At 48.3% G+C, this 26,571-nt stretch overlaps 1 long non-coding RNA gene across 1 annotated transcript in view; it reads left to right on the forward strand.

Annotated features, from left to right (window-relative positions):
* The window catches only part of LOC134956742 (uncharacterized), a 258,116-nt gene that overhangs the window by 132,853 nt on the left and 98,692 nt on the right, over positions 1–26,571 (forward strand). The window lies entirely within an intron of this gene.

The raw sequence follows: 26,571 nt of genomic DNA on the forward strand, positions 1-26,571 counted from the left end.
ATTATACTGTAGCAGTGGACATATAGCAGCAGCGTATACCACTGTGACTGCCTGGTCACTGGAATGACTGATGGCTGATGCACAGGATACTACCACTGGACTGATGCAGCACAATACACCACCACTGAACTGATGCAGCACAACCCAGCAGCAATGTAATGGACATATGGCAGCAAGAGAACACAAACACTGTGACTGCCTGGTCACCGGAATGACTGATGGCTGATGCACAGGACACTACCACTGGACTGATGCAGCACAATACACCACCACTGAACTGATGCAGCACAACACAGCAGCAATGGACATATGGCAGCAAGAGGACACAACCACTGTGACTGGACAAATACAGCAGAAGACACGGACACTGAGAGAACGGAGACATGTCCTCTCTCTACACTCTCCAATGCCGAAGTGAAAATGGCGGCGACGCGCGGCTTCTTATATGGAATTCAAACCCTGCGTGAAATCCGACAGCGGGATGATGACGTTTTGCCTCGTTCTGGTTTCCGAGTCAGGCCGGAAAACCCGAGCCTGACACGGATCCGGGTTCGAATGGTGAAGTCCGGTAAGGTTCGGTTCTCAGAGAACCGAACCCACTCATCCCTAATCGTAGCACTTCGTATACAGATTCAGTGTCTTCTACATCTAGGGAGTCAAAGCTAAACCAATTGAGAAAACAACCCACATTGGCTTGCCTGGAAACTTGATATTAATTTGATGGCAATTTTGAGATTCCAATCCAGATTGACCATACCTTATGGGAAAATAATTATTTATAATTTATCAGCATAGTTTATATGCTTTTGTAAGCACATTGGTGTCGTACTATTTTCTTGTTTATTTGTAAGGGGACTAGCACTATGTAAATACTCTGAAAATACACTCTTTGTTTGGGTGTAGTATGTTATGCCGGCGCTTGGGATCCCGGCACCAGCATACCGGCACCGGGATCCCGACTGCCGTCATGTAGGCAGTGGGGTGAGCGCAAAAGAGCCCCTTGCGAGCATCAGTGGCGGATTTAGCGGGGGGCGATTAGGGCGAACGCCCCCCCTACACATACCGGCACCGGGATGGAGGCCGGGTCCCGCCGCGGTGTTGGGAACGAGGTGGAGAGCGGTGCAGCGCGGCGGGGGAAGGGGAGAGAGAGAGAGCGTACTGACGCGCATACAGCGGCTGAGCGGCCTCTGTTCTACCACGCCCCCTCCTTTCTGTACGCGCGTCAGGACGCTCTCTCTCTCTCCCCGTCCCCCGCCGCGCTGCACCGCTCTCCACCTCGTTCCCAATGCCGCCGCGGCACCCGGCCTCCATCCGACTACTCATGCTGCTGGCTGCAGCAGGTGTCACTGTCAGTGTATGCCATGTCTCCTACCCTCCAAACCAAAGTAAGTGTGTGTGTGTGCCCCCTCTGTGTTCCATGTCTCCCCCCTCCGCTCCTAGCTAAAGTGTATATGTCCCTGCATTATTTTGGCTCATTCAGTGTACTGTAATGTGAATTTCGGCTCATTCTACATGCTGTAATGTGAATTTCGGCTCATACATTGTGCTATAATGTGAATTTCGGCCCAGTCAGTGTACTATAATGTGAATTTTGGCTCATTCTGCGTGCTATAACGTGAATTTTGGCTCATTCTGCGTGCAATAACGTGAATTTTGGCTCATTCTGCGTGCAATAACGTGAATTTTGGCTCATTCTGCGTGCTATAATGTGCATTTCGGCTCATTCTGCGTGCTATAATGTGCATTTCGGCTCATTCTGCGTGCTATGATGTGCATTTCGGCTCATTCTGCGTGCTATGGTGTGCATTTCGGCTCATTCTGCGTGCTATGATGTGCATTTCGGCTCATTCTGCGTGCTATGATGTGCATTTCGGCTCATTCAGTGTGCTATGATGTGCATTTCGGCTCATTCAGCGTGCTATGATGTGAATTTCGGCTCATTCAGTGTGCTATAATGTGAATTTTGGCTCATTCTGCGTGCTATAACGTGAATTTTGGCTCATTCTGCGTGCTATAATGTGAATTTCGGCTCATTCTGCCTGCTATAATGTGAATTTCGGCTCATACAGTGTGCTATAATGTGAATTTTGGATCATACTGTGTGCTACAATGTGAATTTCGGCTCATTCAGTGTGCTATAATGTGAATTTTGGAACATACTGTGTGCTACAATGTGAATTTCAGCTCATACAGTGTGCTATAATGTGAATTTCGGCTCATTCTGCGTGCTGTAGAAACAGAATTTGTCGGCAGATAAGAACCACTTGGCCCATCTAGTCTGCCCCCCCTTTTTTTTTTTTAACATTATTTTTTATCTTTAACCTTATCTGATCCTTATTTCTTTGTAAGAATATCCTTATGTCTATCCCATGCATGTTTAAATTGCCCTACTGTCTTAGCCTCTACCACCCCTGATGGAAGGAATGGCTATTCGCCAGTCTGTATCACCAGTGCGCAGGGTTCTCTCCACTAACTGGCTACATTTTATTAGTAATGGCAACAATAGGAAATTTAGAAGCGAACGGGAAGGGCATTACTAAGTGGGAGGGGCTATGATTAGGGGGAGGAGTCATAATTCTTAAACCGCCCCCCCCTAAAAGTTAATTCTAGATCCGCCACTGGCGAGCATGCTATTTATTCTTTCTCTCTCTAAGGATGTTGGGGACACCCCAAGAGGGAGAATAGTTGTTGTATGCAGGCTGCCGGGATTCTGGCGACAGTATGGTGAGCACCGGAGGATCCCGACAGCCGGCATATCAAATGTCCCCTTTGTTTTATGGTATTATTTCCATGGGAAGTGGTTCTGACTTTAGGTTAGCATTTAGGTTAGAAAACCGCTCTGTAACCTAATAACCTAGTTCTTGCTATCTGTTGATACTGAATAGCAACATGTTGGTGGAAAAAATAAGAATTTACTTACCGATAATTCTATTTCTCATAGTCCGTAGTGGATGCTGGGGACTCCGTAAGGACCATGGGGAATAGCGGCTCCGCAGGAGACTGGGCACATCTAAAGAAAGCTTTAGGACTATCTGGTGTGCACTGGCTCCTCCCTCTATGACCCTCCTCCAAGCCTCAGTTAGGATACTGTGCCCAGATGAGCGTACACAATAAGGAAGGATTTTGAATCCCGGGTAAGACTCATACCAGCCACACCAATCACACCGTACAACTTGTGATCTGAACCCAGTTAACAGCATGATAACAGAGGAGCCTCTAGAAAAGATGGCTCACTACAGCAATAACCCGATTTTTTGGTAACAATAACTATGTACCAGTATTGCAGACAATCCGCACTTGGGATGGGCGCCCAGCATCCACTACGGACTATGAGAAATAGAATTATCGGTAAGTAAATTCTTATTTTCTCTAACATCCTAAGTGGATGCTGGGGACTCCGTAAGGACCATGGGGATTATACCAAAGCTCCCAAACGGGCGGGAGAGTGCGGATGACTCTGCAGCACCAAATGAGAGAACTCCAGGTCCTCCTCAGCCAGGATATCAATTTTGTAGAACTTTACAAACGTATTTGCTCCTGACCAAGTAGCTGCTCGGCAAAGTTGTAAAGCCGAGACCCCTCGGGCAGCCGCCCAAGATGAGCCCACCTTCCTTGTGGAGTGGGCATTTACAGATTTTTGGCTGTGGCAGGCCTGCCACAGAATGTGCAAGCTGAATTGTACTACAAATCCAACGAGCAATAGTCTGCTTAGAAGCAGGAGCACCCAGCTTGTTGGGTGCATACAGGATAAACAGCGAGTCAGATTTCCTGACTCCAGCCGTCCTGGAAACATATATTTTCAGGGCCCTGACAACGTCTAGCAACTTGGAGTCCTCCAAGTCCCTAGTAGCCGCAGGCACCACAAATAGGTTGGTTCAGGTGAAACGCTGAAACCACCTTAGGGAGAAACTGAGGACGAGTCCTCAATTCCGCCCTGTCCGAATGGAAAATCAGATAAGGGCTTTTTCAGGATAAAGCCGCCAATTCTGACACGCGCCTGGCCCAGGCCAGGGCCAACAGCATGACCACTTTCCATGTGAGATATTTTAACTCCACAGATTTAAGTGGTTCAAACAAATGTGACTTTTGGAACCCAAAACTACATTGAGATCCCAAAGTGCCACTGGAGGCACAAAAGGAGGCTGTATATGCAGTACCCCTTTTACAAACGTCTGAACTTCAGGGACTGAAGCTAGTTCTTTTTGGAAGAAAATTGACAGGGCCAAAATTTGAACCTTAATGGACCCCAATTTCAGGCCCATAGACACTCCTGTTTGCAGGAAATGTAGGAATCGACCCAGTTGAATTTCCTCCGTCGGGCCTTACTGGCCTCGCACCACGCAACATATTTTCGCCAATTGCGGTGATAATGTTTTTGCGGTTACATCCTTCCTGGCTTTGATCAGGATAGGGATGACTTCATCCGGAATGCCTTTTTTCCTTCAGGATCCGGCGTTCAACCGCCATGCCGTCAAACGCAGCCGCGGTAAGTCTTGGAACAGACAGGGTCCTTGCTGGAGCAGGTCCTTTCTTAGAGGTAGAGGCCACGGATCCTCCGTGAGCATCTCTTGAAGTTCCGGTTACCAAGTCCTTCTTGGCCAATCCGGAGCCACGAATATAGTGCTTACTCCTCTCCATCTTATCAATCTCAGTACCTTGGGTATGAGAGGCAGAGGAGGGAACACATACCCTGACTGGTACACCCACGGTGTTACCAGAGCGTCTACAGCTATTGCCTGAGGGTCCCTGGACCTGGCGCAATACCTGTCGAGTTTTTCCCAACGGTTTATAATCATGTGGAAGACTTCTGGGTGAAGTCCCCACTCTCCCGGGTGGAGGTCGTGCTGAGGAAGTCTGCTTCCCAGTTGTCCACTCCCGGAATGAATACTGCCGACAGTGCTATCACATGATTTTCCGCTCAGCGAAGAATCCTTGCAGCTTCTGCCATTGCCCTCCTGCTTCTTGTGCCACCCTGTCTGTTTACGTGGGTGACTGCCGTGATGTTGTCCGACTGGATCAACACCGGCTGACCTTGAAGCAGAGGTCTTGCTAAGCTTAGAGCATTGTAAATGTCCCTTAGCGTCAGGATATTTATGTGAAGTGATGTCTCCAGGCTTGACCATAAGCCCTGGATATTCCTTCCCTGTGTGACTGCTCCCCAGCCTCGCAGGCTGGCATCCGTGGTCACCAGGACCCAGTCCTGAATGCCGAATCTGCGGCCCTCTAGAAGATGAGCACTCTGCAACCACCACAGGAGGGACACCCTTGTCCTTGGTGACAGGGTTATCCGCTGATGCATCTGAAGATGCGACCCGGACCATTTGTCCAGCAGGTCCCACTGGAAAGTTCTTGCGTGGAATCTGCCGAATGGGATTGCTTCGTAGGAAGCCACCATTTTACCCAGAACCCTTGTGCATTGATGCACTGAGACTTGGCTCGGTTTTAGGAGGTTCCTGACTAGCTCGGATAACTCCCTGGCTTTCTCCTCCGGGAGAAACACCTTTTTCTGGACTGTGTCCAGGATCATCCCTAGAAACAGAAGACAAGTCGTCGGAACCAGCTGCGATTTTGGAATATTGAGAATCCATTCGTGCTGCCGCAACACTACCTGAGATAGTGCTACACCGACCTCCAACTGTTCCCTGGATCTTACCCTTATCAGGGAATTGTCCAAGTAAGGGATAACTAAAATTCCCTTCCTTCGAAGGAATATCATCATTTCGGCCATTACCTTGGTAAAGACCCGGGGTGCTGTGGACCATCCATACGGCAGCGTCTGAACTGATAGTGACAGTTCTGTACCATAAACCTGAGGTACCCTTGGTGAGAAGGGTAAATTTTGACATGAAGGTAAGCATCCTTGATGTCCCGAGACATCATGTAGTCCCCTTCTTCCAGGTTCGCAATCACTGCTCTGAGTGACTCAATCTTGAATTTGAACCTCTGTATGTAAGTGTTCAAAGATTTTAGATTTAGAATCGGTCTCACCGAGCCGTCCGGCTTCGGTACCACAACAGTGTGGAATAATACCCCGTTCCCTGTTGCAGGAGGGGTATCTTGATTATCACCTGCTGGGAATACAGCTTGTGAATGGCTTCCAAAACTGTCTCCCTGTCAGAAGGAGACATCGGTAAAGCCGACTTTAGGAAACGGCGAGGGGGAGACGTCTCGAATTCTAATTTGTACCCCTGAGATATAACCTGAAGGATCCAGGGGTCTACTTTGCGAGTGAGCCCACTGCGCGCTGAAATTCATTGAGACGGGCCCCCCACCGTGCCTGATTCTGCTTGTAAAGCCCCAGCGTATACTGAGGGCTTGGCAGAGGCGGGAGAGGGTTTCTGTTCCTGGGAACTGGCTGATTTCTGCAGCCTTTTTCCTCTCCCTCTGTCACGGGGCAGAAATGAGGAACCTTTTGCCCGCTTGTCCACGAAAAGACTGCGCCTGATGATACGGCGTCTTCTCATGTTGAGAGGCGACCTGGGGTACAAACGTGGATTTCCCAGCTGTTGCCGTGGCCACCAGGTCTGAAAGACCGACCCCAAATAACTCCTCCCCTTAATAAGGCAATACTTCCAAATGTCGTTTGGAATACGCATCACCTGACCACTGACGTGTCCATAACCCTCTACTGGTAGAAATGGACAACGCACTTAGACTTGATGCCAGTCGGCAAATATTCCGCTGTGCATCACGCATATATAGAAATGCATCTTTTAAATGCTCTATAGGCAAAAATATACTGTCCCTATCTAGGGTATCAATATTTTCAGTCAGGGAATCCGACCACGCCAACCCAGCACTGCACATCCAGGCTGAGGCGATTGCTGGTCGCAGTATAACACCAGTATGTGTGTAAATACATTTTAGGATACCCTCCTGCTTTCTATCAGCAGGATCCTTAAGGGCGGCCATCTCAGGAGAGGGTAGAGCCCTTACAAGCGTGTGAGCGCTTTATCCACCCTAGGGGGTGTTTCCCAACGCACCCTAACCTCTGGCGGGAAAGGATATAATGCCAATAACATTTTAGAAATTATCAGTTGTTATCGGGGGAAACCCACGCATCATCACACCTCATTTAATTTCTCAGATTCAGGAAAACTACAGGTAGTTTTTCCTCACCGAACATAATACCCCTTTTTGGTGGTACTCGTATTATCAGAAATGTGTAAAACATTTTTCATTGCCTCAATCATGTAACGTGTGGCCCTACTGGAAGTCACATTTGTCTCTTCACCGTCGACACTGGAGTCAGTATCCGTGTCGGCGTCTATATCTGCCATCTAAGGTAACGGGCGCTTTAGAGCCCCTGACGGCCTATGAGACGTCTGGACAGGCACAAGCTGAGTAGCCGGCTGTCTCATGTCAACCACTGTCTTTTATACAGAGCTGACACTGTCACGTAATTTCTTCCAACAGTTCATCCACTCAGGTGTCGACCCCCTAGGGGGTGACATCACTATTACAGGCAATCTGCTCCGTCTCCACATCATTTTTCTCCTCATACATGTCGACACAAAAGTACCGACATACAGCACACACACAGGGAATGCTCTGATAGAGGACAGGACCCCACTAGCCCTTTGGGGAGACAGAGGGAGAGTTTGCCAGCACACACCAGAGCGCTATATATATACAGGGATAACCTTATATAAGTGTTTTTCCCCTTATAGCTGCTGTATAGTTAATACTGCGCCTAATTAGTGCCCCCCTCTCTTTTTTAACCCTTTCTGTAGTGTAGTGACTGCAGGGGAGAGCCAGGGAGCTTCCCTCCAACGGAGCTGTGAGGGAAAATGGCGCCAGTGTGCTGAGGAGATAGGCTCCGCCCCCTTATCGGCGGCCTTATCTCCCGTTTTTCTATGTATTCTGGCAGGGGTTAAATGCATCCATATAGCCCAGGAGCTATATGTGATGCATTTTTTTGCCATCCAAGGTGTTTTTATTGCGTCTCAGGGCGCCCCCCCCCCAGCGCCCTGCACCCTCAGTGACCGGAGTGTGAAGTGTGCTGAGAGCAATGGCGCACAGCTGCAGTGCTGTGCGCTACCTTGTTGAAGACAGGACGTCTTCTGCCGCCGATTTTCCGGACCTCTTCTGCCTTCTGGCTCTGTAAGGGGGCCGGCGGCGCGGCTCTGGGACCCATCCAAGCTGGGCCTGTGATCGTCCCTCTGGAGCTAATGTCCAGTAGCCTAAGAAGCCCAATCCACTCTGCACGCAGGTGAGTTCGCTTCTTCTCCCCTTAGTCCCTCGATGCAGTGAGCCTGTTGCCAGCAGGTCTCACTGAAAATAAAAAACCTAAACTAAAACTTTCACTAAGAAGCTCAGGAGAGCCCCTAGTGTGCACCCTTCTCGTTCGGGCACAGAGATCTAACTGAGGCTTGGAGGAGGGTCATAGGGGGAGGAGCCAGTGCACACCAGATAGTCCTAAAGCTTTCTTTAGATGTGCCCAGTCTCCTGCGGAGCCGCTATTCCCCATGGTCCTTACGGAGTCCCCAGCATCCACTTAGGACGTTAGAGAAATACCCACAATTATAGAAAAGCATTTGGCCACACAATGCCACTATTTATTTATTTATTTATTTATTTATTTACACTTATTTGTTTGTTTTATTTCATTATTAAACAATCTTTATGAATATATGTTTATTATAGAGATGAGCGCCGGAAATTTTTCGGGTTTTGTGTTTTGGTTTTGGGTTCGGTTCCGCGGCCGTGTTTTGGGTTCGACCGCGTTTTGGCAAAACCTCACCGAATTTTTTTTGTCGGATTCGGGTGTGTTTTGGATTCGGGTGTTTTTTTCCCAAAAACCTAAAAAACAGCTTAAATCATAGAATTTGGGGGTCATTTTGATCCCAAAGTATTATTAACCTCAAAAACCATAATTTCCACTCATTTTCAGTCTATTCTGAATACCTCACACCTCACAATATTATTTTTAGTCCTAAAATTTGCACCGAGGTCGCTGGATGACTAAGCTAAGCGACCCTAGTGGCCGACACAAACACCTGGCCCATCTAGGAGTGGCACTGCAGTGTCACGCAGGATGGCCCTTCCAAAAAACACTCCCCAAACAGCACATGACGCAAAGAAAAAAAGAGGCGCAATGAGGTAGCTGTGTGAGTAAGATAAGCGACCCTAGTGGCCGACACAAACACCGGGCCCATCTAGGAGTGGCACTGCAGTGTCACGCAGGATGGCCCTTCCAAAAAACACTCCCCAAACAGCACATGACGCAAAGAAAAAAAGAGGCGCAATGAGGTAGCTGTGTGAGTAAGATAAGCGACCCTAGTGGCCGACACAAACACCTGGCCCATCTAGGAGTGGCACTGCAGTGTCACGCAGGATGGCCCTTCCAAAAAACACTCCACAAACAGCACATGACGCAAAGAAAAAAAGAGGCGCAATGAGGTAGCTGTGTGAGTAAGATAAGCGACCCTAGTGGCCGACACAAACACCGGGCCCATCTAGGAGTGGCACTGCAGTGTCACGCAGGATGGCCCTTCCAAAAAACACTCCCCAAACAGCACATGACGCAAAGAAAAAAAGAGGCGCAATGAGGTAGCTGTGTGAGTAAGATAAGCGACCCTAGTGGCCGACACAAACACCGGGCCCATCTAGGAGTGGCACTGCAGTGTCACGCAGGATGGCCCTTCCAAAAAACACTCCACAAACAGCACATGACGCAAAGAAAAAAAGAGGCGCAATGAGGTAGCTGTGTGAGTAAGATAAGCGACCCTAGTGGCCGACACAAACACCGGGCCCATCTAGGAGTGGCACTGCAGTGTCACGCAGGATGGCCCTTCCAAAAAACACTCCCCAAACAGCACATGACGCAAAGAAAAAAAGAGGCACAATGAGGTAGCTGTGTGAGTAAGATAAGCGACCCTAGTGGCCGACACAAACACCGGGCCCATCTAGGAGTGGCACTGCAGTGTCACGCAGGATGGCCCTTCCAAAAAACACTCCACAAACAGCACATGACGCAAAGAAAAATTAAAGAAAAAAGAGGTGCAAGATGGAATTGTCCTTGGGCCCTCCCACCCACCCTTATGTTGTATACTATAAACAGGACATGCACACTTTAACCAACCCATCATTTCAGTGACAGGGTCTGCCACACGACTGTGACTGAAATGACGGGATGGTTTGGACCCCCACCAAAAAAGAAGCAATTAATCTCTCCTTGCACAAACTGGCTCTACAGAGGCAAGATGTCCACCTCATCATCATCCTCCGATATATCACCGTGTACATCCCCCTCCTCACAGATTATCAATTCGTCCCCACTGGAATCCACCATCTCAGCTCCCTGTGTACTTTGTGGAGGCAATTGCTGCTGGTCAATGTCTCCACGGAGGAATTGATTATAATTCATTTTAATGAACATCATCTTCTCCACATTTTCTGGATGTAACCTCGTACGCCGATTGCTGACAAGGTGAGCGGCGGCACTAAACACTCTTTCGGAGTACACACTTGTGGGAGGGCAACTTAGGTAGAATAAAGCCAGTTTGTGCAAGGGCCTCCAAATTGCCTCTTTTTCCTGCCAGTATAAGTACGGACTGTGTGACGTGCCTACTTGGATGCGGTCACTCATATAATCCTCCACCATTCTTTCAATGGTGAGAGAATCATATGCAGTGACAGTAGACGACATGTCCGTAATCGTTGTCAGGTCCTTCAGTCCGGACCAGATGTCAGCATCAGCAGTCGCTCCAGACTGCCCTGCATCACCGCCAGCGGGTGGGCTCGGAATTCTGAGCCTTTTCCTCGCACCCCCAGTTGCGGGAGAATGTGAAGGAGGAGATGTTGACAGGTCGCGTTCCGCTTGACTTGACAATTTTCTCACCAGCAGGTCTTTCAACCCCAGCAGACTTGTGTCTGCCGGAAAGAGAGATCCAAGGTAGGCTTTAAATCTAGGATCGAGCACGTTGGCCAAAATGTAGTGCTCTGATTTCAACAGATTGACCACCCGTGAATCCTTGTTAAGCGAATTAAGGGCTCCATCCACAAGTCCCACATGCCTAGCGGAATCGCTCCGTGTTAGCTCCTCCTTCAATGTCTCCAGCTTCTTCTGCAAAAGCCTGATGAGGGGAATGACCTGACTCAGGCTGGCAGTGTCTGAACTGACTTCACGTGTGGCAAGTTCAAAGGGCAGCAGAACCTTGCACAACGTTGAAATCATTCTCCACTGCGCTTGAGACAGGTGCATTCCACCTCCTATATCGTGCTGAATTGTATAGGCTTGAATGGCCTTTTGCTGCTCCTCCAACCTCTGAAGCATATATAGGGTTGAATTCCACCTCGTTACCACTTCTTGCTTCAGATGATGGCAGGGCAGGTTCAGGCGTTTTTGGTGTTGCTCCAGTCTTCTGTACGTGGTGCCTGTACGCCGAAAGTGTCCCGCAATTCTTCTGGCCACCGACAGCATCTCTTGCACGCCCCTGTCGTTTTTAAAAAAATTCTGCACCACCAAATTCAAGGTATGTGCAAAACATGGGACGTGCTGGAATTTGCCCATATTTAATGCACACACAATATTGCTGGCGTTGTCCGATGCCACAAATCCACAGGAGAGTCCAATTGGGGTAAGCCATTCCGCGATGATCTTCCTCAGTTGCCGTAAGAGGTTTTCAGCTGTGTGCGTATTCTGGAAACCGGTGATACAAAGCGTAGCCTGCCTAGGAAAGAGTTGGCGTTTGCGAGATGCTGCTACTGGTGCCGCCGCTGCTGTTCTTGCGGCGGGAGTCCATACATCTACCCAGTGGGCTGTCACAGTCATATAGTCCTGACCCTGCCCTGCTCCACTTGTCCACATGTCCGTGGTTAAGTGGACATTGGGTACAGCTGCATTTTTTAGGACACTGGTGACTCTTTTTCTGAGGTCTGTGTACATTTTCGGTATCGCCTGCCTAGAGAAATGGAACCTAGATGGTATTTGGTACCGGGGACACAGTACCTCCAACAAGTCTCTAGTTGGCTCTGCAGTAATGATGGATACCGGAACCACGTTTCTCACCACCCAGGATGCCAAGGCCTCAGTTATCCGCTTTGCAGTAGGATGACTGCTGTGATATTTCATCTTCCTCGCAAAGGACTGTTGGACAGTCAATTGCTTGGTGGAAGTAGTAAAAGTGGTCTTACGACTTCCCCTCTGGGATGACCATCGACTCCCAGCAGCAACAACAGCAGCGCCAGCAGCAGTAGGCATTACACGCAAGGATGCATCGGAGGAATCCCAGGCAGGAGAGGAATCGTCAGAATTGCCAGTGACATGGCCTGCAGGACTATTGGCATTCCTGCGGAAGGAGGAAATTGACACTGAGGGAGTTGGTGGGGTGGTTTGCGTGAGCTTGGTTACAAGAGGAAGGTATTTACTGGTCAGTGGACTGCTTCCGCTGTCACCCAAAGTTTTTGAACTTGTCACTGACTTATTATGAATGCGCTGCAGGTGACGTATAAGGGAGGATGTTCCGAGGTGGTTAACGTCCTTACCCCTACTTATTACAGCTTGACAAAGGCAACACACGGCTTGACACCTGTTGTCCGCATTTCTGTTGAAATACTTCCACACCGAAGAGCTGATTTTTTTGGTATTTTCACCAGGCATGTCAGTGGCCATATTCCTCCCACGGACAACAGGTGTCTCCCCGGGTGCCTGACTTAAACAAACCACCTCACCATCAGAATCCTCCTGGTCAATTTTCTCCCCAGCGCCAGCAACACCCATATCCTCCTCATCCTGGTGTACTTCAACACTGACATCTTCAATCTGACTATCAGGAACTGGACTGCGGGTGCTCCTTCCAGCACTTGCAGGGGGCGTGCAAATGGTGGAAGGCGCATGCTCTTCACGTCCAGTGTTGGGAAGGTCAGGCATCGCAACCGACACAATTGGAGTCGGACTCTCCTTGTGGATTTGGGATTTCGAAGAACGCACAGTTCTTTGCGGTGCTACTGCTTTTGCCAGCTTGAGTCTTTTCATTTTTCTAGCGAGAGGCTGAGTGCTTCCATCCTCATGTGAAGCTGAACCACTAGCCATGAACATAGGCCAGGGCCTCAGCCGTTCCTTGCCACTCCGTGTGGTAAATGGCATATTGGCAAGTTTACGCTTCTCCTCCGACAATTTTATTTTAGGTTTTGGAGTCCTTTTTTTACTGATATTTGGTGTTTTGGATTTGACATGCTCTGTACTATGACATTGGGCATCGGCCTTGGCAGACGACGTTGCTGGCATTTCATCGTCTCGGCCATGACTAGTGGCAGCAGCTTCAGCACGAGGTGGAAGTGGATCTTGATCTTTCCCTAATTTTGGAACCTCAACATTTTTGTTCTCCATATTTTAATAGGCACAACTAAAAGGCACCTCAGGTAAACAATGGAGATGGATGGATACTAGTATACTTATGGATGGACTGCCGAGTGCCGACACAGAGGTAGCTACAGCCGTGGACTACCGTACTGTGTCTGCTGCTAATATAGACTGGATGATAATGATATGAAATCAATATATATATATGTATATCTAATATCACTAGTACTGCAGCCGGACAGGTAGATATATATTTATTAGGTAATGATGACTGATGACGGACCTGCTGGACACTGTCAGCTCAGCAGCACCGCAGACTGCTACAGTAAGCTACTATAGTAGTATGTATCAAGAAGAAAGAAAAAAAAAAAAAACACTGGTAGGTGGTATACAATTATGGATGGACTGCCGAGTGCCGACACAGAGGTAGCTACAGCCGTGGACTACCGTACTGTGTCTGCTGCTAATATAGACTGGATGATAATGATATGAAATCAATATATATATGTATATATAATATCACTAGTACTGCAGCCGGACAGGTATATATATTTATTATGTAATGACTGATGACGGACCTGCTGGACACTGTCAGCTCAGCAGCACCGCAGACTGCTACAGTAAGCTACTATAGTAGTATGTATAAAGAAGAAAGAAAAAAAAAAAAACACGGGTAGGTGGTATACAATTATAATATTATATATATATTAATTATATACAATTATATATATATATATATATATGGTCAGGTCACTGGTCACACTATCAGCAACTTGCAAGTAGTACTCCTAAGCATACAATCACAATATATATTATACTGGTGTGGCACTCTGGCAGCAAAAGTGTGCACTGTACGTTATATGTAGTATGTACTCCTGAGTCCTGAGTCCTGCTCTCAGACTCTAACTGCTCCCCACTGTCAGTGTCTCCCCCACAAGTCAGATAATACAATACAGTCACACTATCTATCACTTCACTTCAGCAAGTACTAGTAGTAGTAGTACTCCTCCTAATGCTCCCCAAAATTACTACTGTGTCTCTCTCTAGTGAGACTGTCTCACTCTCTTCTCGAATCTCTATAAACGGAGAGGACGCCAGCCACGTCCTCTCCCTATGAATCTCAATGCACGTGTGAAAAATGGCGGCGACGCGCTGCTCCTTATATAGAATCCGAGCCTCGCGAGAATCCGACAGCGTGATGATGACGTTCGGGCGCGCTCGGGTTAACCGAGCAAGGCGGGAGGATCCGAGCCTGCTCGGCCCCGTGTAAAAAACCCTGAAGTTCGGGCGGGTTCGGATTCCGAGGAACCGAACCCGCTCATCTCTAGTTTATTATAGTTGTTTGTTTACAGTCTTTTATTTATTGTTATTCATTTCCACTTTTCATTTTTCCCACAAAATGTATTTTACATTCTACTGCATGCATTCATTGCACTCATCTAACAACAGTCTCTATAACATACTATGTATCACACACATCAGCTTTGCATATAAGCCATTGTCATTGCATAGCCCCCACTGAACTTACTCTAGATATCCCATTACATGTTATATACAAAGGAGCAGAGCTTATTATGGTGTCCAATAGAGAGAGATTATAAAAAGTGCTTATGAGATGGAAAGGCTTATTGGGCTATCTATGAGCATGGCCGGGCTGGCCATCTGGCAAATGCCAGAAGGACCCATGGCCGATAGGCCAGTCCTGCAGTCCAAAGGCCTGGCTAACCAGCCCCGCCTCCAGGTGCTCTGCTTGGCTGGCTTGCTTAGATGGGGTGTTATGTATGGCCATGCCCCCTTTCCCATGCACACACGCCTATGGCACATGCACGGTATAAATACCAGGACCGATTTTTAGCCACAGTCCATCTCTGTCCATAAGTGATCAGCTGGCACCTTGTAGGAGGAGGTATAGGTACTAAGCAGGGTGAGTGCCTTCATTTTCTATGGGAGAGAAGAAAAGGGGATTAGCAAGCAATGCATATGGAATCAGCTGACAGTGGTGGGGAATCAAGGCTGGTAGTTTTGAAGTGCTTTGTATGGTAAGAATTCTGGACTGCATATGGACATCTGGGAGAATATTTCCACATGACGTTCTGACAAGACCGATGGCTTGCTGTGTGAAAGACTGTATTGTTTGCAGTGATGTGCGGGAGGTCAATGACTGGGGAGGCACTGGCTAACAAAACTAGATTTACACCAACATACAGCTTGGGGTGAGTAGGGGGTGTTCTCCCCTCTCACTAACCGTCTAACACTAACCTCCCCCTATAATACCTAACCCTAACATTCCTGCGGCACTGCCTAAACCTAAAACCGCAGACTAACCCTAACCCTCCCCGTGGGTGCCTAACTCCCCCTCCCTGCAACCTAACCCTAATCTATCAACTTGCCTTCTGCTCTTGTTAAACTGGTGCATTGAGAACTAGGGTGACTGCAGTATTCTAAGTTACTTGGCTGTATGGATTCAGTATGATATATCGGCGAGATGCCGGAAGTCAGTATCCCGATCACGGCAATCTCGACAGAGGCGAGGTAAGTATCCTAAACCCCTCCTCTACCCTCTAACCCTAACCGGAGCCTAAACCTAACCTCTCCCGGTGGTTCCTCAACCTAACACCCCCTCCCCGCAGCCTAAACCTCCCCCACCCCTGCAGCCCATCTCTAACCCACCCCCGCAGCCTATCCCTATCCCTCCTCGGACTGCGCCTAAACCTAACCCTCCCTTCTTCAGCCTAAACCTAACCTTTTCGTTAATACTTACCTTTGGTATTCTGGTTGTCGGGATTCCGTCATCGGGATCCTGATCCTTTCAGGATTCTGTTGCCGGTGTTTTGGCGGCTGTCAGGATTACAGTGTTGGTATTACGGCAGCTGGAATCACGACAGCCGGGATTCTGAATGTATACCAGCCTGATATCTCCTGCTTCAGGCTTTTCCTACATGAACCTATTGTACTTAGCTTTAGGCTTGATAAACACACACACACACACACACACACACACACACACACACACACACACACACTGTGTACTATACACACACTGTGTACCTATACACAAACACATACACACTGTGCCCCCATACATATACACACACACACACACACACTGTGCTCCCATGCATACAGTATACATACACACACATATACACTGTACTCCCATACATACATACACACACACACACACACACACACACACACTCACACAATCACACACTGTGCACCAAACACACACACGCACACACACGCACTGTGCTCCCATACATTCAAACACACACACACACACACACACACACACACACACACACACACACACACACACACACTGCTTCCATATATTTTCACACTGTGCTCCCATTCACACACATACACCATACTTACCTACTTTACATTTCTCCTCTCCGGGAGAAGCCCGGAGAGGAGACGCTGCAGAAGACCTCGGGGGTGGGGCCGGGCTGTGGCATCATCAAGCCCAGCCATTTTTCGTCATTTTAACCCCTACCCCTCAACACAGACCCGCTAATATGGGAGATTATCTCCATCCTGCCCGCATCACTAGGGTGTGAGCAGGATGCGGGAGACCTGCCTACTCTTCCGGGGGTGCGGGGGGCTACCCCCAAAAAACAGGAGCCTCCCGCAGCTTCCGGGAGAGTAGGCAAGTATGACATACACTGTGCTGACACACACACACACACACACACTGTGCTCTCATACACACTGAGCTCACACAAACAGTGTGTTCCCATACACACTGAGCTCACATACACACACTGTACCCCTATACACACATATATACTTTGATCCCATATACTCACTATCTTCCCATGCTCACATACACACACACACACACACACACACACACTGTGCCCCCATACGCACACATACTGTGCTCCCATATACTCATGTTCCCATACACACACACTGTGTCCCCATACACACCAAGCTAACACACACTGTGCCCCCATACACACTGAGCTCCAACACACACACACACACACACACACACACACACACACACACACACACACACACACAGTGTGCCCCCATATAGACAACTGGACTCACCCTCTCTGTAGGGTAGATGCTAGATTCAAGTGGCCTAAGGGATCTTTTACCTCAGGGGGAGGAACCACGACACAAGGGGGAGGAGCTAGGCCAGCGGGATAGTTCCTCTACTATCCACACCACCAACTATTACCTTTAGTAATTAGGTGGCGAGCGAAGCGGAGCGAGCCACAGAGCCCGAAGCATGGCGAGCAAAGCGAGCCCACGAGGGTACTTTTTGGGTACCCTGTTCGGCCGTAGCTCCTCCCCCTGGTGACGTGTCTCCTCCCCTAGTGACGTCAGAAGGTCCCTTCTCCCACTACGATTTAGAACCAACCCTCTCTGTAGAGCTGACACTTCCTGGTCACGTGACTGTTCAGCACCAGTCATGTGACCTGTATACGGGAGACACACACAGGATCAACTTCCTGAGCTACGGGATCACTTCACCTTGTACTGTTCTGGAGCTGAGACATACTGCAGGTCCGCGGTGGTATTCACCAGTGGGAGTAAGGAGGTGGGAGGAAGGAGGAGGGGGGGGGGGGTAGCAGCGCACACGGACACCAGCAGAGTAGCAGAGCAGGGAGAGTGTCTCTCCAGCACAGTGCCTCCCTGCTTTGCAGACTCTGCTGCACCTGGAAAGAGAGAGAGAGATCCGCACTCAGCACTGACAGTGACAGCAGGAACCAATCACTGCTCAGTGCTGGATCCACTGACCAATCAAATCTGCCACACTGACAGGGGCGTGCTCTGAAGTGGGATGCAGGAACGCCCCTGTCACTGAGGCAGATCTGCCTCTACTCTATGTTTTTTTCAGTGGGCTTTTCCTGCCCTCGGTTTGGCCCCACCCCTTGCCTGTCCCCTGCTCACACACTTTACCATTGTCAGTGGGAGGCAGCGCTCTCAGCTGCCTCCCACCCGCATTTGGCTGTGTTTCCACAGCAGATATGATTAGAAAAATGCAAAGAGGATAATTATGGCACAGAACGTGTTATAAATATCTTCTTTGTATTACTTCGATCATTATGAGTGCCTCCTCTGACTGCACGTCCCAGATTGTAACATGCCATTTATACAGATCCTGCATTGTAGGATTCATGTCTAGGGGTGTTTGGAAAGACCGTAGCTTTGTATTAGGTACACTTGATAGATGTGGAAATAATATTTACTTTTTTTCTAGGACCTATATTATTTGCACGTATATGCAGCTGCATAGGGAGAACAAATGACGCATGGGTAACTGAAATAAAATGAAAAATGTTTATGTATGCGTAGGTGCAATGAAGATGCCGGACAGGGAGTTACATTAAGATCCGCCAACAACGTGATTTCTGCATTGACCTAGGCCCTCATTCCGAGTTGTTCGCTCGCAAGCTGCTTTTAGCCGCATTGCACACGCTAAGCCGCCGCCTACTGGGAGTGAATCTTAGCTTAGCAAAATTGCGAACGAAAGATTCTCAAAATTGCGAATAGAAATTTCTTAGCAGTTTCTGAGTAGCTCGACACATACTCTGCCACTGCGATCAGTTTAGTCAGTTTCGTTCCTGGTTTGACGTCACAAACACACCCAGCATTCGCCCAGACACTCCCCCGTTTCTCCAGCCACTCCCGCGTTTTTCCCAGAAACGGCAGCGTTTTTTCACACACTCCCATAAAACGGCCAGTTTCCGCCCAGAAACACCCACTGCCTGTCAATCATATTATGATCACCAGAACGAAGAAAAAACCTCGTAATGCCGTGAGTAAAATACCAAACTTCTTAGCAAATTTACTTGGCGCAGTCGCAGTGCGAACATTGCGCATGCGCAATTAGCGGAAAATCGCTGCGATGCGAAGAAAATTACAGAGCGAACAACTCGGAAAGAGGGCCCTTATTCATACACTATGGGCCTGATTCAGAGTTGTACACATACCTGATGTACTGGCATTTGAGCGATTATCACCTAATTGCGTACACATCTGAGTCACATTGCGCATCTGCAGCGGTCACAGAGAGTATTTCTTTGCCAAGTGATGGACATCTAGGTGCTCTTTGTGAGTGGCGGCAAAACCACAGGTGTGTCACTACCATTTTCAGGATGTGCCTCAGCCTGTGTCTGCAACCCATACACAGTAACAATAGCTCCAGTGTGTCACTGTCAGCGGGCATGCTGCGCTACCGTAGGACTACTCAGAAGCCCAATAATGGACTGATCTGCGGGGATGCTGCATCTGTGTATGCAGTTTCTGGGACTCACTAATCGCCAGTGGGCGTCTCAGTATAAATCCAGGCGGCGGCAGCATTAGCATATATCCGCACAGTATCCGAGTACACGTACACACATTAGTGTCAGAGCCGGACAGGAGTCTATTTACTAAGCCTTGGACGGAGATAAAGTGTATGGAGATAAAGTACCAGCCAATCAACTCCTAACTGCCATTTTTTAAACACAGCCTGTAACGTGGCAGTTAGGAGTTGATTGGCTGGGACCTTATCTCCATCCACTTTATCTCCATCTAAGGTTTAGTAAATAGACCCCACCAGAGCCAGCCCTAGTCATAGGCAAACTAGGCAAATGCCTAGTGGCACAAGCAGCTTATGCTGATTAAAATGATATGCAACATGCCTATATTCTGTGTGTGACTGTGGCTCTATCTGCATACAAAATGCATTACTAATGTGCGGCATTATGTGTATAAATAAGATTTTACTCACCGGTAAATCTATTTCTCGTAGTCCGTAGTGGATGCTGAGACTCCGTAAGGACCATGGGGATTAGCGGCTCCACAGGAGACTGGGCACAACTAAAGAAAGCTTTAGGACTACCTGGTGTGCACTGGCTCCTCCCACTAAGACCCTCCTCCAGACCTCAGTTAGGATACTGTGCCCGGAAGAGCTGACACAATAAGGAAGGATTTTGAATCCCGGGTAAGACTCATACCAGCCACACCAATCACACCGTATAACTCGTGATACTATACCCAGTTAACAGTATGAAATATAACTGAGCCTCTCAACAGATGGCTCAACAATAACCCTTTAGTTAGGCAATAACTATAAACAAGTATTGCAGACAATCCGCACTTGGGATGGGCGCCCAGCATCCACTACGGACTACGAGAAATAGATTTACCGGTGAGTAAAATCTTATTTTCTCTGACGTCCTAAGTGGATGCTGGGACTCCGTAAGGACCATGGGGATTATACCAAAGCTCCCAAACGGGCGGGAGAGTGCGGATGACTCTGCAGCACCGAATGAGCAACTCTAGGTCCTCCTCAGCCAGGGTATCAAACTTGTAGACTCTTACAAAAATGTTTTAACCCGACCAAGTAACAGCTCGGCAAAGTTGTAAAGCCGAGACCCCTCAGGCAGCCGCCCAAGAAGAGCCCACTTTCCTCGTGGAATGGGCTTTTACAGATTTAGGGTGCGGCAGTCCAGCCGCAGAATGTACAAGTTGAATCGTGCTATAGATCCAGCGAGCAATCGTCTGCTTAGAAGCAGGAGCACCCAGCTTGTTGGGTGCATACAGGATAAATAGCAAGTTAGTCTTCCTGACTCCAGCTGTCCTGGAAACATATACTTTTCAGGGCCCTGACTACGTCCAGTAACTTGGAATCCTCCAAGTCCCAAGTAGCCGCATGCACCACAATAGGTTGGTTCACATGAAAAACTGATACCACCTTAGGAAGGAATTGGGAACGAGTCCTCAATTCCGCCTTTCCCATATAAAATACAGATAAGGGCCAATTCTGATACACGCCTGGCCGACGCCAAGGCCCACAGAATGACCAGGTATTATAGCTCCACGGATTTAAGTGGCTCAACCCAATGCGACTTCAGGAAATCCAACACCACGTTGAGATCCCACGGTGCCACTGGAGGCACAAACGGGGGCTGACTATGCAGCACTCCCTTAACAAAAGTCTGAACTTCAGGCAGTGAAGCCAGTTCCATTTTGGAAGAAAATCGATAGAGCCGAAATCTGGACCTTAATGGAACCCAATTTTAGGCCCATAGTCACCTCTGACTGTAGGAAGTGCAGAAATCGACCTAGCTGAAATTTCTCCTTTGGGGCCTTCCTGGCCTCACAGTACGCAACATATTTCCGCCATATGCGGTGATAATGGTTAGCGTTCACTTCTTTCCTAGCTTTAAATAGCGTAGGGATAACTTCCTCCGGAATTCCCTTTTCCTTCAGGATCCGGCGTTCAACCGCCATGCCGTCCAACGCAGCCGCGGTACGTCTTGGAACAGACAGGCCCCCCGCTGCAGCAGGTCCTGGCTGAGCGGCAGAGGCCATGGGTCCTCTGAGATCATTTCTTGGAGTTCTGGTTACCAAGCTCTTCTTGGCCAACCCGGAACAATGAGTATAGTTCTTACTCCTCTCCTTCTTATTATTCTCATTACCCTGGGTAAGAGAGGCAGAGAAGACATACACCGACTGGTACACCCACGGTGTTACCAGAGCGTCCACAGCTATCGCCTGAGGGTCCTTGACCTGGCGCAATATCTTTGTAACTTTTAGTTGAGGCGGGACGCCATCATGTCCACCTGTGGCCTTTCCCAACGGTGTACAATCATTTGGAAGACTTCTGGATGAAGTCCCCACTCTCCCGGGTGGAGGTCGTGTCTTCTGAGAAAGTCTGCTTCTCAGTTGTCCACTCCGGGAATGAACACTGCTGACAGTGCTAACACATGATTTTCCGCCCATTGGAGAATCCTTGAGGCTTCTGCCATCGCCATCCTGCTTCTTGTGCCGCCCTGTCGGTTTACATGAGCGACCGCCGTGATGTTGTCTGACTGGATCAGCACCGGTCGATGTTGAAGCAGGGGTCTAGTGGGGTCTAGGTGGCCGTATCCTAAGACGGCAGTGCCACCTTTTTTGACAAACGTGTGAACGCCTTATCCACCCTAAGGGATATCTCCCAACGTGACCTATCCTCTGGTGGGAAAGGGTACGCCATCAGTAACTTTTTAGAAATTACCAGTTTCTTATCGGGGGAACCCACGCTACTTAACACACTTCATTCATTCATCTGATGGGGGAACAAAACACTGGCTGCTTTTTCTCCACAAAAATAAAACCCCTTTTATGTGGTACTTGGGTTCATGTCAGAAATGCATAACACATTTTTCATTGCCGAGATCATGTAACGGATGTTCCTAGTGGATTGTGTATATGTCTCAACCTCGTCGACACTGGAGTCAGACTCCGTGTCGACATCTGTGTCTGCCATCTGAGGTAACGGGCGCTTTTTTGAGCCCCTGATGGCCTTTGAGACGCCTGGGCAGGCGCGGGCTGAGAAGCCGGCTGTCCCACAGCTGTTTTACGTCATCCAGCCTTCTATGTAAGGAGTTGACATTGTCGGTTAATACCTTCCACCTATCCATCCACTCTGGTGTCGGCCCCACAGGGGGCGACATCCCATTTATCGGCCTCTGCTCCACCTCCACGTAACCTTCCTCATCCCACATGTCGACACAGCCGTACCGACACACAGCACACACACAGGGAATGCTCTGACTGAGGACATGACCCCACAAAGTCCTTTGGGGAGACAGAGAGAGAGTATGCCAGCACACACCAGAGCGCTATATAATGCAGGGATTAACACTATAACTGAGTGATTTTTCCCCCAATAGCTGCTTGTATAAACAATATTGCGCCTAAATTTAGTGCCCCCCCTCTCTTTTTAACCCTTTGAGCCTGAAAATTACAGGGGAGAGCCTGGGGAGCTGTCTTCCAGCTGCACTGTGAAGAGAAAATGGCGTCAGTGTGCTGAGGGAGATAGCTCCGCCCCTTTTTCGCGGACTTCTCTCCTGCTTTTTTATGGATTCTGGCAGGGGTATTTATCACATATATAGCCTCTGGGGCTATATATTGTGATGATTTTGCCAGGCAAGGTGTTTATATTGCTGCTCAGGGCGCCCCCCCCCCCCCCAGCGCCCTGCACCCATCAGTGACCGGAGTGTGAGGTGTGCATGAGGAGCAATGGAGCACAGCTGCAGTGCTGTGCGCTACCTTGGTGAAGACTGAAGTCTTCTGCCGCCGATTTTCCGGAACACTTCTTGCTTCTGGCTCTGTAAGGGGGCCGGCGGCGCGGCTCCGGGACCGAACATCAATGGCCGGTTCCATGCGGTCGATCCCTCTGGAGCTAATGGTGTCCAGTAGCCTAAGAAGCCCAAGCTACCACCAGTTAGGTAGGTTCGCTTCTTCTCCCCTTAGTCCCTCGCTGCAGTGAGTCTGTTGCCAGCAGATCTCACTGTAAAATAAAAAACCTAAAATATACTTTCTTTCTAGGAGCTCAGGAGAGCCCCTAGTGTGCATCCAGCTCAGCCGGGCACAAGAATCTAACTGAGGTCTGGAGGAGGGTCTTAGTGGGAGGAGCCAGTGCACACCAGGTAGTCCTAAAGCTTTCTTTAGTTGTGCCCAGTCTCCTGCGGAGCCGCTAATCCCCATGGTCCTTACGGAGTCCCAGCATCCACTTAGGACGTCAGAGAAAAGTGTACTACAGTACTTTGTGGCGTAACGTGCTGTATAGAAAGGGCACTCCTGTGTGGTCTAATGTGAATAAAGAGCTATATGGTGTGGTGTAATGTGAATAAGGGGCGCTACTGTGAGGAGTAACGTGGTACTACTGTGTGATGTAACATGAATAAGAGACACTATTGTGTGATGTAATTGTGAATAAAGTTGCAGTACTGTGTGGCGTAATTTCAACTGGGGGTATTATTGTGTGGCCCTGCCCCTTACCAGCAAGAACACGCACCGTTTTGGGCTACACACCGAATGTGCACACTGTTCCTACAGTATATAAAATATAGGGGGTAGGAGCACCAAAATGAGGACTGCTATGGGTGAGGGGTGATGGTGCTGGGAAAGGGGTGCAGGGTCAGAGGCGGAACTAGCATCTGTGCAAGGGGTCACCAGCCAAAATCTTGCCTAGGGCCGGCTCTGGACTCCAGACCCTATAGGGCCCTAGGTGAGACACTTGTTTGTAGTCCCGTACTCTTCCAATCCATCAATATCAAAAGCCTTTCCCATGGCAACCCCAGGCCATTTCCACTGTACTACTCTACAGTACATTTTCTCACATGCCCCTCTGCCTGCCAGCTTTTCCCTCATATGCCTATCTACCCAACAGCTTTCTCACATCCCCCTGGCCCACCATTTTTCCTCAATCCCCTCCTATCCCCCCAGCTCTTTCCTAACATGCCCTATACCTACCACATATGACCTCACATGTAACATGTCCCCTGCCTACCACATTTGCCTCACATGTAACATGCCCTATGCCTACTACATTTGTCCTAACATGTAACATGACCCCTGTCTACCACATTTGCCCTACATGTAACATCCCCCCTGCCTACCAAATTTACCTTACATGTACCATGCCTCCCTGTCTACATTTACCTCACATGTAACATACCTCCCTGCCTACATTTATCTTCACATGTAACATGCTCCCACGAGGCTGAAGTTAGCTTCTTATTCGGCCAGCTTCTTATTCACTTCTTATTCGAACTCCAGCTTCTTATTCAGATCATTCAGTTTTGCAAGGGTTAATGAGTCTTGGGTCACAAATTTGACACCTGAAATCAACAGAGTAGGGTCCCTTGCATATGACCCACTTGTATTTTGCTTGGCCCAACGCTGTTTTGGGCATGAAATACACTGGCAAAGTGGGCACAAACACCATAATTTACCATTTTGAATAAGTAGCTGTAGTTTTGCAAGGGTTAACCAGTCTTGGGCCACAAATCTGACACCTGAAATCAACAGAGGGTGGTCACTTACATATGACCCACTTGTATTTTGCCTGGCCCAATGCTGTTTTGGGCATGAAATACACTGGCAAAGTGGGCACACACCATATTTTACCAATTTGAATAAGTAGCTGTAGTTTTGCAAGGGTTAACCAGTCTTGGGCCACAAATTTGACACCTGAAATCAACTGAGGGTGGTCACTTACATATGACCCACTTGTATTTTGCTTGGCCCAACGCTGTTTTGGGCATGAAATACACTGGCAAAGTGGGCACAAACACCATTTTATAAATTGCCATTTTGAATAAGTAGCTGTAGTTTTGCAAGGCTTAACTAGTCTTGGGCCACAAATTTGACACCTGAAATCAACAAAGCGTGGTCACTAACATATGACCCACTTGTATTTTGCCTGGCACAAAGCTGTTTTGGGCATGAAATACACTGGCAAAGTGGGCACATACACCATATTTTACCATTTTGAATAAGTAGCTGTAGTTTTGCAAGGGTTAACCAGTCTTGGGCCACAAATTTGACACCTGAAATCAACTGAGGGTGGTCACTTACATATGACCCACTTGTATTTTGCTTGGCCCAACGCTGTTTTGGGCATGAAATACACTGGCAAAGTGGGCACAAACACCATTTTATAAATTGCCATTTTGAATAAGTAGCTGTAGTTTTGCAAGGGTTAACTAGTCTTGGGCCACAAATTTGACACCTGAAATCAACAAAGCGTGGTCACTTACATAAGACCCACTTGTATTTTGCTTGGCCCAACGCTGTTTTGGGTATGAAATACACAGGCAAAGTGGGCACAAACACCATAATTTACCATTTTGAATAAGTAGCTGTAGTTTTGCAAGGGTTAACTAGTCTTGGGCCACAAATTTGACACCTGAAATCAACAGAGGGTGGTCACTTACATATCAGCCAGTTGTATTTTATTTGGCCCAACGCTGTTTTGGGCATGAAATACACTGGCAAAGTGGGCACACACACCGTATTTTACCATTTTGAATAAGTAGCTGTAGTTTTGCAAGGGTTAACTAGTCTTGGGCCACAAATTTGACCCCTGAAATCAACAGAGAGTGGTCACATGCATGTGACCCACTTGTATTTTGCCTGGCCCAACGCTGTTTTGGGCATGAAATACACTGGCAAAGTGGGCACAAACACCATATTTTACCATTTTGAATAAGTAGCTGTAGTTTTGCAAGGGTTAACTAGTCTTGGGTCACAAATTTGACACCTGAAATCAACAGAGGCTGGTCACTTACATATGACCCACTTGTATTTTGCTTGGCCCAACAATGTTTTGGGCATGAAATACACTGGCAAAGTGGGCACACACCATATTTTGACATTTTAAATAAGTAGCTGCAGTTTTGCAAGGGTTAACTAGTCTTGGGCCACACATTTGACACCTGAAATCAACAAAGCGTGGTCACTAACATATGACCCACTTGTATTTT

The sequence above is a fragment of the Pseudophryne corroboree genome, chromosome 9 (assembly GCF_028390025.1).
Source record: "Pseudophryne corroboree isolate aPseCor3 chromosome 9, aPseCor3.hap2, whole genome shotgun sequence".
Classification (NCBI taxonomy): Eukaryota; Metazoa; Chordata; class Amphibia; order Anura; family Myobatrachidae; genus Pseudophryne; species Pseudophryne corroboree.